General features: G+C 38.1%; 1 protein-coding gene across 1 annotated transcript in view; it reads right to left on the reverse strand.

Moving 5' to 3' along the window:
• The window catches only part of SLC6A15 (solute carrier family 6 member 15), a 39559-nt gene extending 26219 nt beyond the window's left edge, over positions 1-13340 (reverse strand). Inside the window, exon 1 of the mRNA XM_026699016.2 lies at positions 13143-13340. The gene's annotated coding sequence lies outside the window, so the exon portion shown is untranslated. The remainder of the gene's footprint in view (positions 1-13142) is intronic.
• Positions 13341-15293: the final 1953 nt, after the last annotated feature.

Genomic DNA, 15293 nt, shown 5'->3' on the forward strand with positions numbered 1-15293 from the left:
CTAAGTGAGGATTACCTGTACTCAATCTGCATTGACCATTTATTCCAATTAGTACTGGCCCAATCAAAAGGTTAAACAGGGATAAACTATTATTGATCCCGTATTTGGGGGAAGTTCTGGAGGCTGAGGCAAGAAGGTGCTGCGCTGATGTTGTTGAACATTCCTGGTTGAGATCAGGTTATTCCTTTCTTTGTTAATATTTGTTTGTGATTTCAAGTCAGTTTCTTTTTTTACTCCTGGCATTTGCCTGGACAAGTCTCTGCAGTTTTCATAGCAGGGGTTTTCAGAAATGGTTTTCCATTTGCCTGCTTTGCAGGGTTGAGAGACAACGATTGATCCAATGTAATCCATCTGGCTTTATGCCTAAGGCAGGACTACAACTCACAATCTCCCTGTTTCTAGCCTGAAGCTTTAACTGCTAGGCAAAACTTGGTGGCATCAATTATTTTAGATTATTCTGGAAACTGCAAGTATCAGCTCCAGAAAAGTTCTTGTTTATGATTCCATAGGTAGCTTCTCCTGTAAAAGCAACAACTATGTACTTTTTAAATGTAACAGATATCCCACTTAGAGTATTAATTAAAATCTGTTATGAAAATCTGTTACACACAGATCTTATTCTCCTATATTCCAGAAACAAATTGTCCCTCAACCTACTAACAGATGAAGATCCAAGCTGTATGCAGCTCGAACCTTCACTAACTATGTCAACTGATCTAGATAAAAACAGCACTTCTTGGATCTGCTAACAATTAAAGGCAATGTTGTAAAAATTAATTTTTTAGGATCTTTACAATTTGCAGTAAACTTATAATCCTGAACACTTTTAGATGAAAGCCTATATGCATGAGTGACAATTTAAAAGAACCATTTAAAAATGAGTATGCATATTTCACTATTAAATTTAAATGATTGCCAGTTTTCTAGCCAAATAAATGTTGCAGTCCTTGTTTTATTAATGGTTTGCAATTTCAAAACACAGAAGTTTTTGTATACTAGTAAAAAGGCTATGTGAGTATAATTCTGGATATTCCTGTATAAGCCAGTTTTAGGTTCGCCCCAAGCAACAGCCTGATACTAGATCCATAGTGTGGACAAGGGGGAAGTCCAAGTGATGCAATCGACATGCGCCCAAGGGGGCAAAGCTTGTGGTCTGATGTGACTTTCATCACTGTGATGAAAACAATAAGATCTTGCAGGTGCTGCTGCTATTACCAAACCAAGAGATGAGTGGGAACTGTTCTCCCTCCCAAACGAGATGGGCTTATGGCCCATTATATTGTGTGGGTAGGAAAAGAAGCATGAGAATTTAATCTTGATTTCATCATAAATCAATCCTGCATTTGTTCCACAGCAATACCTGGAATTGTTTCATAAGGTGTTCTTTAGCTTCTCTACAATACAGGTAGTCTTCACTTAACATCTACCCATTCAGCAAGTTATGACACTACTGAATAAGGTATGATGGGTAGATGCACCCACTGCAGCATTCCCATGGTCATGTGATCACAACTCAGGTGCTTGGAAACTAGCTTGCAATTATGACATTGCAACATCATGTGGTCACGTTGTCACCATTTGTGACCTTCACTGATGGCTTCCAAGAAGCAATTAATGGATAAGCTGACAAGAGGTCACAGGTGGCAACCCTGTGACTATGGGTGCTGCAACTATGTGGGTTCACTAACAATGGCAATTGGGATTACTCAAACTGCCACCATAAGTTGGCACTGTCACTTGACATTGTATCTTACAATTGCATTGTTTTAGTGACAGAGTTCCAAATCCCAATTGCTATTGGTAAGTGAGGACTACCTGGAAATCTATTTTCCTGTATTTTTCAGTTCCTCTTTAGTAATTACCAATTCATCTTGGCGGGAGACCCCTGACAACACCTCCAAAAAGTTATTATTTCCAGAATGCCCAATTTAGGGATTTTGCAATTATTCTGAGGTTGTAAAATACTGTTTTATTACATCAGTTGTTAAATGTTATTTATAGAGATATACAGAGCATTTCAATCTCAAAACATTCAAATATCATTTTTCAGTGTTCTAAACATGAATTAAATCATGAGCATTTTATTTTGATATCCAAAAACACATGAAACAAAGCTAGACTGTTTCAATAGGCATTTTTGAATGTCCAACTCAGCAAGGCAATTGGCCTCTGTTTAGTTACATTGATTTGGCTGCTTTTTCTCAAATATTTTCCACTCAATCACAACAAATGGTTACAATCTTGCTGTTATTAGTTTGGATGGGCTTGAGTGGAAATAGACTGTTGAGACCAATACATATTCAAACAGAGAGGTCCGATTATGTTGTATACTTTCATGCCCAATGAATTACTGCTTTAAAAATGCTATGGAGAAACAGATTGTAGATCAAGGGTCTTCAAACTTGGCAAGTTTAAGACTTGTGGACTTCAACTCCCAGAATTCTTGAGCTAACGTGACTGGAGGAGGAATTCTGGGAGTTAAAGTCCACAAGTCTTAAAGCTGTCAAGTTTGAAGACCCTTGTTGTAGATAGATAAATTGCATGATCTTGTGTCCTTTTGATTTTGGACTTCAGGATGTATTTAAAATACAAAGACAATACATTATGTCAGTGTGATTCTCGAACTTTAATGTATAAGTTCATGCTATGCATATTTTTCTGCCTTGTAATGTTAATGTTATTCATGCAATTAATCAACATCAACGTCTTTCTTTCAGCCAGTAATCCCTGTTGGATACAGATAAAAACACTAATGTAGGTACTTTTGCTAACTTGCACCTGGCAAGTGGACTGCCAAAAAAAGAAAGACAAATCTGTTGCTTGATCTTGGGAAATAAGTGGGATGTTAGTGCCTACAGAGAAGTTGGCTAAGAAAATGAATAATAATTATTTTAAATCAAAACTTTAAGGAAATATGAGCAAAGAGATCTGCTAATTGAAAGGAACATAGAAGTTATTAGTTACTGAATTGGTTTCATTCTCTACAAACTGAAATACCTATTGTAAGAAACTGACAAGATTTCTGTCTATTCTGAAGAGGGTCCCACACCTCATCCTATATCAATTTAGCCACCCTATGTGGCTAACAAAGTCATTACAATATCTATTTAGATGGAAGTCAGAACTGAATTTGTTCTTATTACTTCTCACTGAGATTTGTTTTAAATGTTTAAAGAAAATGAAAAAGTCATCTCCTCTGCCAATTTAATGGTGGATGCTCAGTGGTAATAAAATATTGCAGATTAAGTGGAAGGGAATTTAAAAAAAATACTCAGAATTTAATACACTCTTTCTTTAAAGGATAATCAATAAGAAGAAATAGGTGAGTACAAAGCCTACTACATAAATAAACCAGAAATAGTATATTCCATTCCAGCAGCAACGCGGATGGACTCAGTTATAGTGGCAATGAGCACACACATTGGAAGATTTTGAAAGTATAGGTCAGAAATATATCATCATGGCAAAAGTCTATCTATGTGATTTTAGGGAATGAACTTGATGTGATGGCACATAATGAATCAAGTTTATTCCATGAGAGATTTCTAAATAAATGCTGCAATTATTGGGAGAGTGGATAGGCAGTCCTACAAATATGAAAGTCTTGCAGTAACTACTGAGCAGAAACAGAATTAAAACGTTAGTATTTAATCAGAGAGTCATATTAGCCAAAGGTGAAACTCTAAGTAAGTGTGAGCTCCACAGTTCCAAGTATTTCTCTGAATCTTGCATTGTATTTTACATAAAAATAAATGGGGCATACTTTAGGAGAATGAAATTTAGTAAATTATGTCTTTGACAATTGATTAAGGGTATACAAAATACTTCTGAGATTTCTTCCAATCTTTTTTGAAAGTGGTTTGAATTCAAAAGGCTCTTTGGATTTTAAAACTTGCAGACTCAAGATGGGCAATTTCAAGTTGTTTTTTTTAAACGATTTTATTGATTTTCAAAGACAATACACAAACAAACAAAACGTAAAACATAAAAACATAAAACATCTTTTCTGAAAGCTGCTTGATCCCGGGTTACAACTCTTCGTACAGACACAAATTCAAATTCATATTCATTTTACATACCATTCCATATCTTATTACCATTTTCAATTTTCTATATATCTTCTCCCCTCTTTTAACTTTCTTAATTTTATTTTATTTATCTCATCTCAGTTCAAATCATAATACTTATTATTCTTTGTCTGTTCTGTTTCCAGCTATCCATCTATCTTTTCTCTTTAAACAAAACTTCTCCTGTACATTGATTGGAGTATGACGCCTTTAACTCTTTCCCCTAAATTTATAATACTTAATATAATACATAACTTGCATTGGGATTCTGTTTAGTACATTCTAAAATTACACAATGTATTTTATAAGAAAAACAAACAAAAAGAAAAGAAAAAATTTATAGGTATATGATGTAATTAAAACAACTATCAATGCCAATACAAATCTAATCATAAATATTAATATTCATTTATATCTTAAACATTTTAGATATTACTTTTCAATTAAATATCATACTTTTATGGGAACACTTATACTTTCCATAGTTATTTCCCCCCCCACATCACATATTTTAAATCATTATATCATTAAAATGTTCCCATTACTCCTACTTCAATTCTCTCCTTTATTTCATTACCTTCTTCCCCCCCACATCACATATTTTAAATCATTATATCGTTAAAATGTTCCCATTTCTCCTACTTCAATTCTCTCATTTATTTCATTACCTTCTATTTCTTCACAAAGATTTCACTAAATTACATTATTTCTAAATACAAATATACAATCTTATGTACCTTTACAGAATCCCTTTTTCAATTAAATTTACCCATTGTCTCTAAATGAATTTTGTTTCTTTACATCTTGCTCCCCACCATTGAGGCTTCTCATCCCTTCCTTTCTCCCTTGCTTATTCTTCTTGCCCTTTTTACCCCCTTGTCTCTCCACCTCCCTTTTCCTCATCTGCTTTGCCCCTTTCTGTTATTTTCTAACATTGTATCCACTTTTCACCTTATTTTTCTCTTTTTTGGTTGTTTTTTCAAATCTTAAAGTCCCCTTTTTCTTTTCCTCTTTCTCCTTTCCTTCCCCAAATAGAGTAACTTGTTCATCAAAGATGGCTTCTCCTTTATCCCAGTCATTGTGCTGCGCAGTCAGTTTTTCATAAGTACAAACCATCATTTCTAGAAATTGAAAAAGAGTGCCCAAATAATCTTTCCCTTCTTGTTCTTCTTTGTTGTATTTTTGGTATTCAATTTTCAATTCATCCACAAGTGATGCCATTGTAGAGAGAAAAAGTTTTTCCAAGACAACTACCCAAGTGCTTTTAATCAAAAATAATTCCCAAATGTTCCAAAGTCACCAAACAATCCAAATAAGCTGTTTCTTTTAGTACTTTTGTCTTTCTTCCATTTCTCTTTCTGGGGTTGCTGTTTAGTCACAAAGTTCCAATTAAAGTATATCTTTTAGAAGTCTTATTAATATTTAATAGCTCTTTAGAATTCTAGGCAATCTCCTCCTTATTTTCAAATTCTGCTCCAATTTTTTTTTCCTCTCCCTTCCCACTTACAGCAAAAAAGATTTTTTTTTAAGTATTCAGAAATCCTTATCCCTTTAGCATTTAATTACCTCCAATGCAGGTTTTCTGATTTCTCTTGCAGTTCCATTCGCTGTCACGTTAGGAAGGAGAGTGAAAAGAAAAAAAAAAACTTTTCCTTTTAGTTTCCATTCGCCGCTTGTAAAGCTCTGGAAACGATGTATCTTTAGCAAATTTTAAGTTCCAGGGTACTTTCGTTACTTTATCCCGGTCAGCAAAAAACACTTTCACTTCTTCACAGCTCCTCCTGCACTTTCTTTTTCCAGCTGAGCTCTTCTATGTGGCGGCCATTTCTGAGCGCCGCTCAGCTGCCTTCGGAAAAGGGGGTTTAGCCGGCTAGGGAAGAGAGGTGCGGTATCTCTCGACCCTGCCAGGTCCCCTCTGTCTTTGCCACCTTCTACGGAGGTGGCTAGCCCTGAAGCCGTATGGCTCGGAGCATTCGGGCAATGAGCGCAGGCAGAAACCATGCACAATTGCGGATTCCTGCCTGCCCCGAAGTGCTGCAAACCGGAACTCGGCAATTTCAAGTTTTAAACAGTGCACATTTGAAATGTTTGTAAGCTATTGTGTATATCAGTGTTTACCTAGCTGTATAACTTTTGATTTATGATTCCCACCATCCCTTACCCATATGGTTAACATCTAATGATAAAAGTGATTATCCAAATTATTTAAAAGAATTCAAGTTAAGGTCTCTAAACACCACTTTTCAGAATATGACAATACTCTGCCTCTAGGAAAAGAAAATAATCATACTTATAACTTATGTTGAATATAAAGTATATTTACTTTGATGCCTGCATTCCTTTGAGACAGACTCTTAGAAAGCTAATAACAAGTGATAATAGCTTCTGTGCAACCTAAGTAAGTATCAATTTACAGGAATGAACAAATGAGGAAAAAATAAATTAATTAATATTTCTTGTGCAAAAGAAACGGTATCTGACAATTAGTAAGGATGCCAAATGCATAAACACAGGCCTGGGCTGGGTCCTGCTGGGTTTCCATTCTTACTTGCATTTATTTTATGGATGAGCTATTAACTATATTCTACTACCATTAACAATTTTAAAAATACACATAAAAGGAGGGAGTCTATAATTGCAGGCTCTCTTGGCAGAAAAAAAGACTAGCAGATTGGTTGGATTATTTTGAGAGGCTAGGTATGCCAAGATATCAGAAATTCAGCAATTTAACTTCTAATAAAGGAGTATTTTGCAACTGACCATACCCTGTGACTGCCATTTTATGAAATTACTATTGTATACATTGTGCACTGAATGTTACATTTAAGCACCATTAAAAAGCTATTTTGACATGCACAGAACTCTTTCATCAGATAGTAATAATAGCAATCTTGGACTAGGAAATCTGAAAATAAAACCTAAAAAGAAAGGTTTATGTATATACACACACATATACATGCATACATATTACATTGTGTGTGTGTGTGTGTTTATGGTGTGCTTCTGCAGTTCTGCTCACCATGTTTTACCTATGAAGATAATATCAGTTGAAAATATACTTCAAAGAGTTCAAAATCAACTATTCAGGCGCAAAGGGATATGGCATATAAATAAATTTTTATTATATTATTTCAAAAAATTTAAAGCATTATCAATTATTTTTGAGTTGTCAATAATTACTGTATCTATTATTACTTTTTAACTGAAATAATATTGACCATCTATTTTACTGAATAGATTTGTTCATGTATCAGTAAATAGGTAAATTGATGATCTGCTGATGCAATTGAATATTATGTTTGCATCATACTTCCTTCATTCTAAGTTAGTTTTTTTTTTTGTTCAAGATAGTTTCTGTTTCAAGTTTTGCATTAAAAGATAATGACGGATGGAGGCTAAAAACTTACTGCATAGTCATAGCATAAAATCTGATGAAATATCTCAATGCTCTATCATCAGTTTGATCACTCAAGTTCTAAATAAAACACATCAGAGAATGAACTAAATTGTATTTTTTTTCCATCAGTTTTTATTTACATATGAACCTCATCCAATCTCAATGCACTCAGAAAAATTAAGAGCTTAGCAATGCAAAACCGTGTCTGAAAGTACAACCAATTCACCATTACCCATCTTGCAAACTCAACACCTTAAAAATGAAAATGCAAAATCTATCTACAATTAAACTCTCTTTATTGGGAGTTTATTGGGGCCAAACCTTGTATAATAGGGCATTTTTGAACCAAGGTATAGTATCTCAAATAGGTTAACTTACAGAATGCCTCCAAAATCCAGAACCCATGACTCCCGAGGAAAATTGTGGCTGATTCAATGCTACTGGCTGCTCCTGTGCTAAGGAGCTGCTGTGGTCACATGATCCTCATTTAAAATAACCCGTGACAATTTCCCAGCCAGATTCGCAATTCCTCACTCTATCCCCCACCCAGCAGAAAGGAATTGACTCATCATGTGACTCTTAAAGAAGCATCACATTTAAAATGCTTGAAGAAAGGTGAGATATTTTTATGACTCTATGTACCCCTTCTCTGGCACACAAACATGCACATGTATTTATAACCTATCTTTGTTCAGGAACTCAAGGCACATATATAATCCTCCATCCTGCTATATTTCTTCACAACAACTCTAGGATGGGCTGAAAGTCACCAAGTGAGCTGCTGTAATATACATGAAGTGTGCTGTCCAGCCAGCGTATGGGAATTGGATAGTTAGGTAGCAATTGTGAGCTGTCCCCTTAAGGGAATGTATCATGGTAAATGTAATTAAGGTATCCTGGGATATCTAGTCCATATCACATGATCACATCTGTAATCCTGATTAGTCACTAAATTGACCCTCGAGGGGTTGGAGGAATTTTCCTCACTCTTGGCTGAACTCACGGATTCGTGGTAACTGTTCTATTTCTACCGCTACGAGATGAGAGAAAAAGGATAGCAGATAACCATATTTTTACCCACAAGACAGATATGTAAAGGATTGGTCATTAAAGACGAACTTTGTCACAAATGTGAGTTATGAGGATACCTGATGAACCAATAAAAGTACTTTGTTATGGGTGTTTTGTGGAGTTTATCTATCTGCATCTGTACAGAAGACAAATCTACCACTGTACAGAATACAGAACATGAAGTATATAAACTGGATCTCTCTGGTGTCAGTCAAATACATTAGCTACTATGTACCTTAAGTCATTGTCCATTCAGTTTTATTTTTCAATTGCTTCCTACCCTAAAACTGTGTATAGATCACCCCCTTCTTTGGCCACTAGGGATCAGGTAAACCAATCCTGCTCTAGCACTCAGGGAATCACATGATCTTATTTTTAAACTGTCTCTTCCTATATGTCTATGGAGGTTCTCAGATATCTAGGACATGGCTGTCCCCAAGATGCTTTTGTTTAAAGGTAACTGGACTTTCTTTGTTTTCTTTTCTTTTTTTTTTCAAGCAAAACAAAGAAAATTCAGTTGCCTTTTGAAAAAAAGCATCTTTGGGATGTCTCTTCCTACAATCCAACAGAAAAGTTGGCAGGGATTCTAAACTGTACTGAGATGCGAATGGCAATGTACAACATTGTGGTAACATAAAGTTAAAAGTTCCCCTCGCACATACGTGCTAGTTGTTTCCGGCTAAATTAAAATATTATCTGCATAATTATGCCACATGGAAAGAGAAGGAGGATGATCAAGAAATGATATCAAACATTGTTGGAATACAGCAAGGAGGAGGAGATTGAAGAAATGGAGGATGAAAGGCTGTACATGTCCAGAATCACAAGAAAAGGTACAGAATAAGGAGATAAGAAACACTGGAGAAGGAAAGAGAAAATCAACTTGAGAATATTTGGTAAACACTAATCACCGCAACAGTTCCTTAACATGATAATAGTCATCTTCAACAACAAGACTTCAACAGAGAAATAGTAAGGCAAAATGCACACCTTGCACGATGTTGGTGTCATTTGCATTTATGGCCACCAATCAATCTTTATATTTTGTTGTAATTCTTGTCTCATTTTTAATCTTCCTTGTGTGTCTAATAGGTCTTTGCAATTCCTCTTTTTTCCCAGATCTATTGCATTTGGGTATATTTGTGCTTCCATAGTTGACAACCAGTTCAGTATTTTAGTATAATGATTCTTTTCAATCTTGTTCCATGTCCGAATCTCTTATCACGTGTCTCTGAAAATCTGCATGCTGTTTACATTTCCCATCCCATAGGAAACTATGTCACCCTCTCTGCAAGTCGTGACCCTCTATCAACAATACTCTTCTATTTTCCAGGTTGATCCAATCTTTAATCCATACCATAGCTGCAGCCTGATAATACATTTCTCAGCCAGGGAATCCAAAGCCACGCCTTTCTCTTTTGTCCTGTAACAATTTATCCTGGCTTTTTATCCTGGCTTTTTTCCCATCCCAAACAAATTTACTTATTATTCGATCTAATTCTCTATAAAAGGTTTTATTCAATCTTACTAGTATAGTTTGAAAAAGATATAGTATTTTTGGAAGGGTAGACATTTTAATTGCTGCAATTTTCCCCAGTAGTGATAGCTGTAATTTCCCCATTTCCAATTCGTTTTTGATTTATATTATTAATTTGTCATAGTTATTTTTTTTGATTGAAGAGCATCTTGCTGTTAACCAAATGCCTAAATATTTTACCTTTTTCACACTTTGCATTCCCAATTTTCCAATGCCTGTACCTTATAATGCTCCTTTTTAATTAAAGCCCCTTTGATTTCCACATTTTTCCTAATGTTTTCCAATAAGTTTTCTAAGGTAAGAATAAAGAGAAGGGGTGACAGTGGGCATCCCTGCCTTACTCCCTTGTTGATCTTGAATGTTTCCTTTCTGTTACCGTTCATTATTACACTGGCCGTCTGTGTTGTATAAATTGTCAAAATCAATTTAATAAGTTTATTGCCAAATTGCATGCTTTTTAATTGTTGTATCATGAACTGCCAATTAACATTGTCAAATGCCTTTTACGCATTGAGGAAGACCATTGCCAATTGTTTTCCTGGGTTTGCTTCATAATATTCTATTATATTCAATACCATTCTGGTATTATTTTTAATTTGTCTATTCAATAAGAATCCATTTTGGTTGCTATGAATGATCTAATTAATGATGGGTTTAATGATGGGTTTTCTAATGCTTTACAATAGAATACAGATGATCATGGAAGAACTCCACAAGAATGACACTGTAGCAAAGATATACATTGGAGCATTCAAAAGTGACATTGCCGTGATTCTAAGAATTGCACTCAATTTATTAGAAGATAAAAATATCCTGCTTCAGTGGACACAGTTCACAACATAAACATGTTTTGCTCGCACTATACATAAAGCACAAGGGCAAACAATGAGGAATGTGTTGATTTATCTGCAAAAAACAATATTCCAGCATGGTCTGTGGTATGTCATTTTAAGCCAAGGAAAAACAATTGAAAATATTAGAGTATTCTTAAAGAATGACAGATCAACCACAAATGTTGTCATCAAAAGTGTCCTTTGTTAAGCAAAAGACATCTATATTTTTCTTGCTATGCATCTTCCTCCTTTAATAAAATGCTTTCTTCTGTAATTTTAAAACCAAAACAATAGCAATTTGCCCACAGTCGTTCTGTTTCTCCATTTAGGAAAGGAAATATATCTAAGGACACTCAACAGGTCATGAGTTGTCTAATAAAGAACCCAAATTCTTTTCCATGTCCTCAGTTTATTAGTCAGTTGAGTGTGTAACTCCAGTATCTATTTCAAAGTAAGCGAAATTGTGTTCAGCAAGAGTTATTGTTCTCCAAGTCAGCCAAAATTTGTGGTGTGGCTAATCAGTGCAGGAAGAGGTGGACAGTGGAGTTTGACTTCAGTGCCTTTGTGTTGAATGTATACACAGATAAGAACAGATATGGAAGTGCATCATATGCTGTACAATACATGTAAATACACTATTATTTTATGTAATTTATATATTTGACTGTTGCTGTCTCTACAATATACAAGTGATCAATTAACCTCAAATCTTCCTTATGGAAATAATATTTGCAAATAAGTTAGATAAGCCTAGTAGACATGTCACAAAGATGTCTAACGAAAGGCCTTTCATTTGGTAACTGGGAGGGGGGGTAGAGTCAGGAGGGAGCAAGTGCTGCAGACAATGAGAACTACTCATTAACATACCTACCCAAACATGCTGATGTCACTATGTACCAGGATCACACCCGCCTCTCCATCCCTATTCCAAGGCAGGGTGGAATTAGGGATGCACAGGGAGCTGAACCTTGGGTCCACCCCATACTGTGGATTGCCATTGGACAGCTCCATATGATGAGCAGCAACAGCAGCAACATTCTACCTCCCCTCCGTTGTCAACCACCATACTGAAGTGGGTTGTTTTTTTCCACGGCACCTTTTGTAGACATTGAACGAGCCAGACTCGTGTTTTTATTTTGTTTTTATTCATTTTTTTCTCACACACACAGTTTCCCGCTCAGGGTTAATCGAAAGGCATCCTAAGCGCTGCTTTCTCACGGTCAGGATCTCTTTTTAAAGTATTAAGACCCGTTTGGAACTAATACGCTGCACAAACGACCCTGCGGCGAATTCTCAGGTCTCACCTCTGATAATGGGGAGAAGCACCCGGAGACAAGGCGAGGGGACACAACAGACACAATAAAGGTTGCGAATGCGGGGAGGGAGGGGGGAGAGCAGTTAAACCAGCACGCCGGAATCGACAAGCCATGCTTTCTCCTGATGCAACATCCCACTATGCATAACTGCATGAAATGCCGCCTTTCTTCCCAATACCCCGATCGGCCGCGAATTAAACCTTCCGAGCGTGGAAGATTTCCTCCAAAATAGAGAAGCCTCTTAAAGGAGCGCCGATTCCCCGGACAGCTCCCTCGCGCTAAGGATAAGGATGTGCAGAATGGGCCACTTCGCCTTTACCTCGTACTCGCCGAAGAATTCCCGATTTTTCCCTCTCCCCCACCCACCCACCCATCTCAATTGCCTTTCCCTTCCCGTATCGGTTCCCCCCGTTTGTCTCCTCCAGACTGTCCCGAATTCTTCTTCTGTCTGACCTACAGGGTGTTGTTCCCTGCCGGTGGTTTTGGTGCCATCTGTTTGCTTTCCGTAAAGCAGCCAGAATCGTCGATTCTCTTCCTTTTCTTTCTGCAATGTCATTTTTTTTTAAAGCCATTTCGATTTCAAGCGCGAGGAAGTTTACCCCGATGGGAAGGTGGGGAGAGGAGGAGGGGGATGTAGACAACGCTCAGCACTGATGGGAGCGTCCTGTAATTATCGATTCGTTCCGCTTTCTTTCCCTCCTGCGGGCAAAAGCTGAGGAGACCTGAGATTTAACTACCTGCCCATCCACTTCTAGGGATTGGCAGAACCCCAATGCTTCCTCGGCTAGATCTCTAGTCCCTAATTGGGCGAGCGTGGAGGTCAGCTTCTCGTCGCCTTGCTCACTTTCCCTTTCGAACCGCACCCATGTCGGAACGCTATTTTTTGTGTGGGGGAGATTCTCCCCCCCCCCCCAGGCTTACCTGCTCTCGGAAGTGAGGGGCACCCAGCGTGCCTCGGGCGGCTCTCCCTCGCGTCCTCCAGCACCTCCTGCAATGTGGCGCAGGTCGGCGCAACGAGGAATCAGAGAGCGGCTGCACCGGCTGGCGGGCGAGCAAGCGCGCTGGTGTGTGTGTGTGTGCGTGCGTGCGCGTTAATGTGCGAGGCGAAAGGAGACATGTGCGCGGCGCTTCCGAGGATGGGCGTTTAAAGTCGGGGGGAGGGGGGAGGTAAGAGGGGGAAGGCAGGGCAAGGAGAGCCGCACCTCCCTTGACGCAGGCAGCCTGCAGCGCAGGCGGCAACCCCCCCCCCCCGGAGGAAGAGACAGCGTAAGGGGTTCTCCCTTTGGCCTAAGGACGACCCACGCTCCTCTTCCTCGCTCCCCTAAGATCCACCTGGTAGCAGACACGCCGAAGTGTTTGGCCAACAAAGCAGCGATTTTGCAACCAGCCCCGGTTCTCATACTCCGCCGCCCGGCTAAGTACCCCAAGAACCCCACCCTGCTGCGCGTCTTTCAAGTGGGACGTTGCGGCACGTTTCGCCTTCTCAGGCTTGCCATGTGCTCCCCGTAGAAATGCGACTGCTTAGCTGCCTCATTGCGCATGCCTGTCTTTGCTCGGCGCCGTCTTCCTCCTGTCAAACGAGCGGATGAGGAGGGGGACGGGGGGGGGAGGGAAGAGCCGCTGGTAGAGCCCCAGAAAGTGGGAATGGGCGTGAAGAGAAAGGCGGTAAAAAGAAGAAAGGGAGAAAGGGAAAGGGAAGGAAAGTGCTTAAGGCTTAAAAATGGGTTAACGACGCTTGGCAGTAGCCTAATTGATACCCACGATGATATTTTCACCCGGATCCCTGTTAGGTAGGAAAGGATGGAAGCAAATAGCAGGAAGCTAATTCATTCTGCCTCTTTATCTACAAGACAGGACAAAAGAATTTCGACGCTTTTTATTTGGGAGGGTTTGTAGGTTTCTTTAGGCAAGTCTACATGCCGAGACATAAAGTTGGTGGAAAACTTCTAGTAATTAGAGGCTCTTGTGGCATCACAATTTATTTAAATTATACTCAAGATCAACCTTGCTGGGCTTAAGGATGGAGCTTAAGCCTGACTAACAAGGAAGGGATGCAAAATGCAAAGTGGCCTCATCATCAATGAGAGCATCCCTTCTGACCTAATGCTTTTTTTCAGGAACTGACAGCACTGAGCTTTTTTGCTATTAAAGAATCATCAAAGGACTTCTAAACGCATAAAGAATTGGACATGTGCAACCCAGGTTAAGGTTTAGAGACCCCGTATTCAAATACAAGGAGAATTAGAACTATTTCCTTAGACTGCAAGGAACACTTTTAAATTGTATATTCTTGAGCTAATAGAATGGCATTTAGAAATACAGAAATAGCTATGCATTCTTACTCCAAGAGAATATTTTATTTTTCAAAGACATTTTACCATGTCTCATTCAAGATCCTGCCAAGTGCACATAACCATGCTTACTGCTCATTCCATGCTGTCCATTGACCAAAGCATCAGGATCAGAAAGTGTTTCAGAAAAGTATGGTCTTAATGATCACTTTGAATAAATTAAGGCATCGTGGACAATACAAGTCTCTAAAGTATGTGCTGGGTCCAAATATCTCATGATTTGGTTGAGGAAGATACAGAAAACTCCCGTGCCATCATACTACATATGACTGTGTTGCCTACAAGATCTTATCTTGAAGTCTCCTCATGTAAGTAAAAGTGAGAGAACTGAAAGGAGAGAGTGAAAGGAGAGAGAGCACCAATTAATCCTTGTGTTTCTTGACCTCTTGACAATGCCTTACAAGTTACTACCATGGAAAAAGGAACAATAGAAAGTTCAGCTTTTACTCTTAATACCATGTTTTGTAAATGACATGGATGTGTCCATAAACTAGCATTTTCTAGGCTTGGCAATTTTCAATTTTATGAATGTAAACTCTTAGAATTTTCAGTAATAACTAGGCTGGCTGGGAAATTCTGGTACTGAAGGAAGTTATCAAGAGTGGGACATATTGCTTTAAAGGAACTAGGACTCGAACTTGACTTCAAGAATATTTTCATCTTTTCCTCCATTCTTCCTTCTTTCTACCGAGGCCTGAAGCCTTTTTATTCAATATTTTAT

The sequence above is a fragment of the Pseudonaja textilis genome, chromosome 5, assembly GCF_049901715.1.
Source record: "Pseudonaja textilis isolate UNSWEBS1 chromosome 5, rPseTex1.2, whole genome shotgun sequence".
Classification (NCBI taxonomy): Eukaryota; Metazoa; Chordata; class Lepidosauria; order Squamata; family Elapidae; genus Pseudonaja; species Pseudonaja textilis.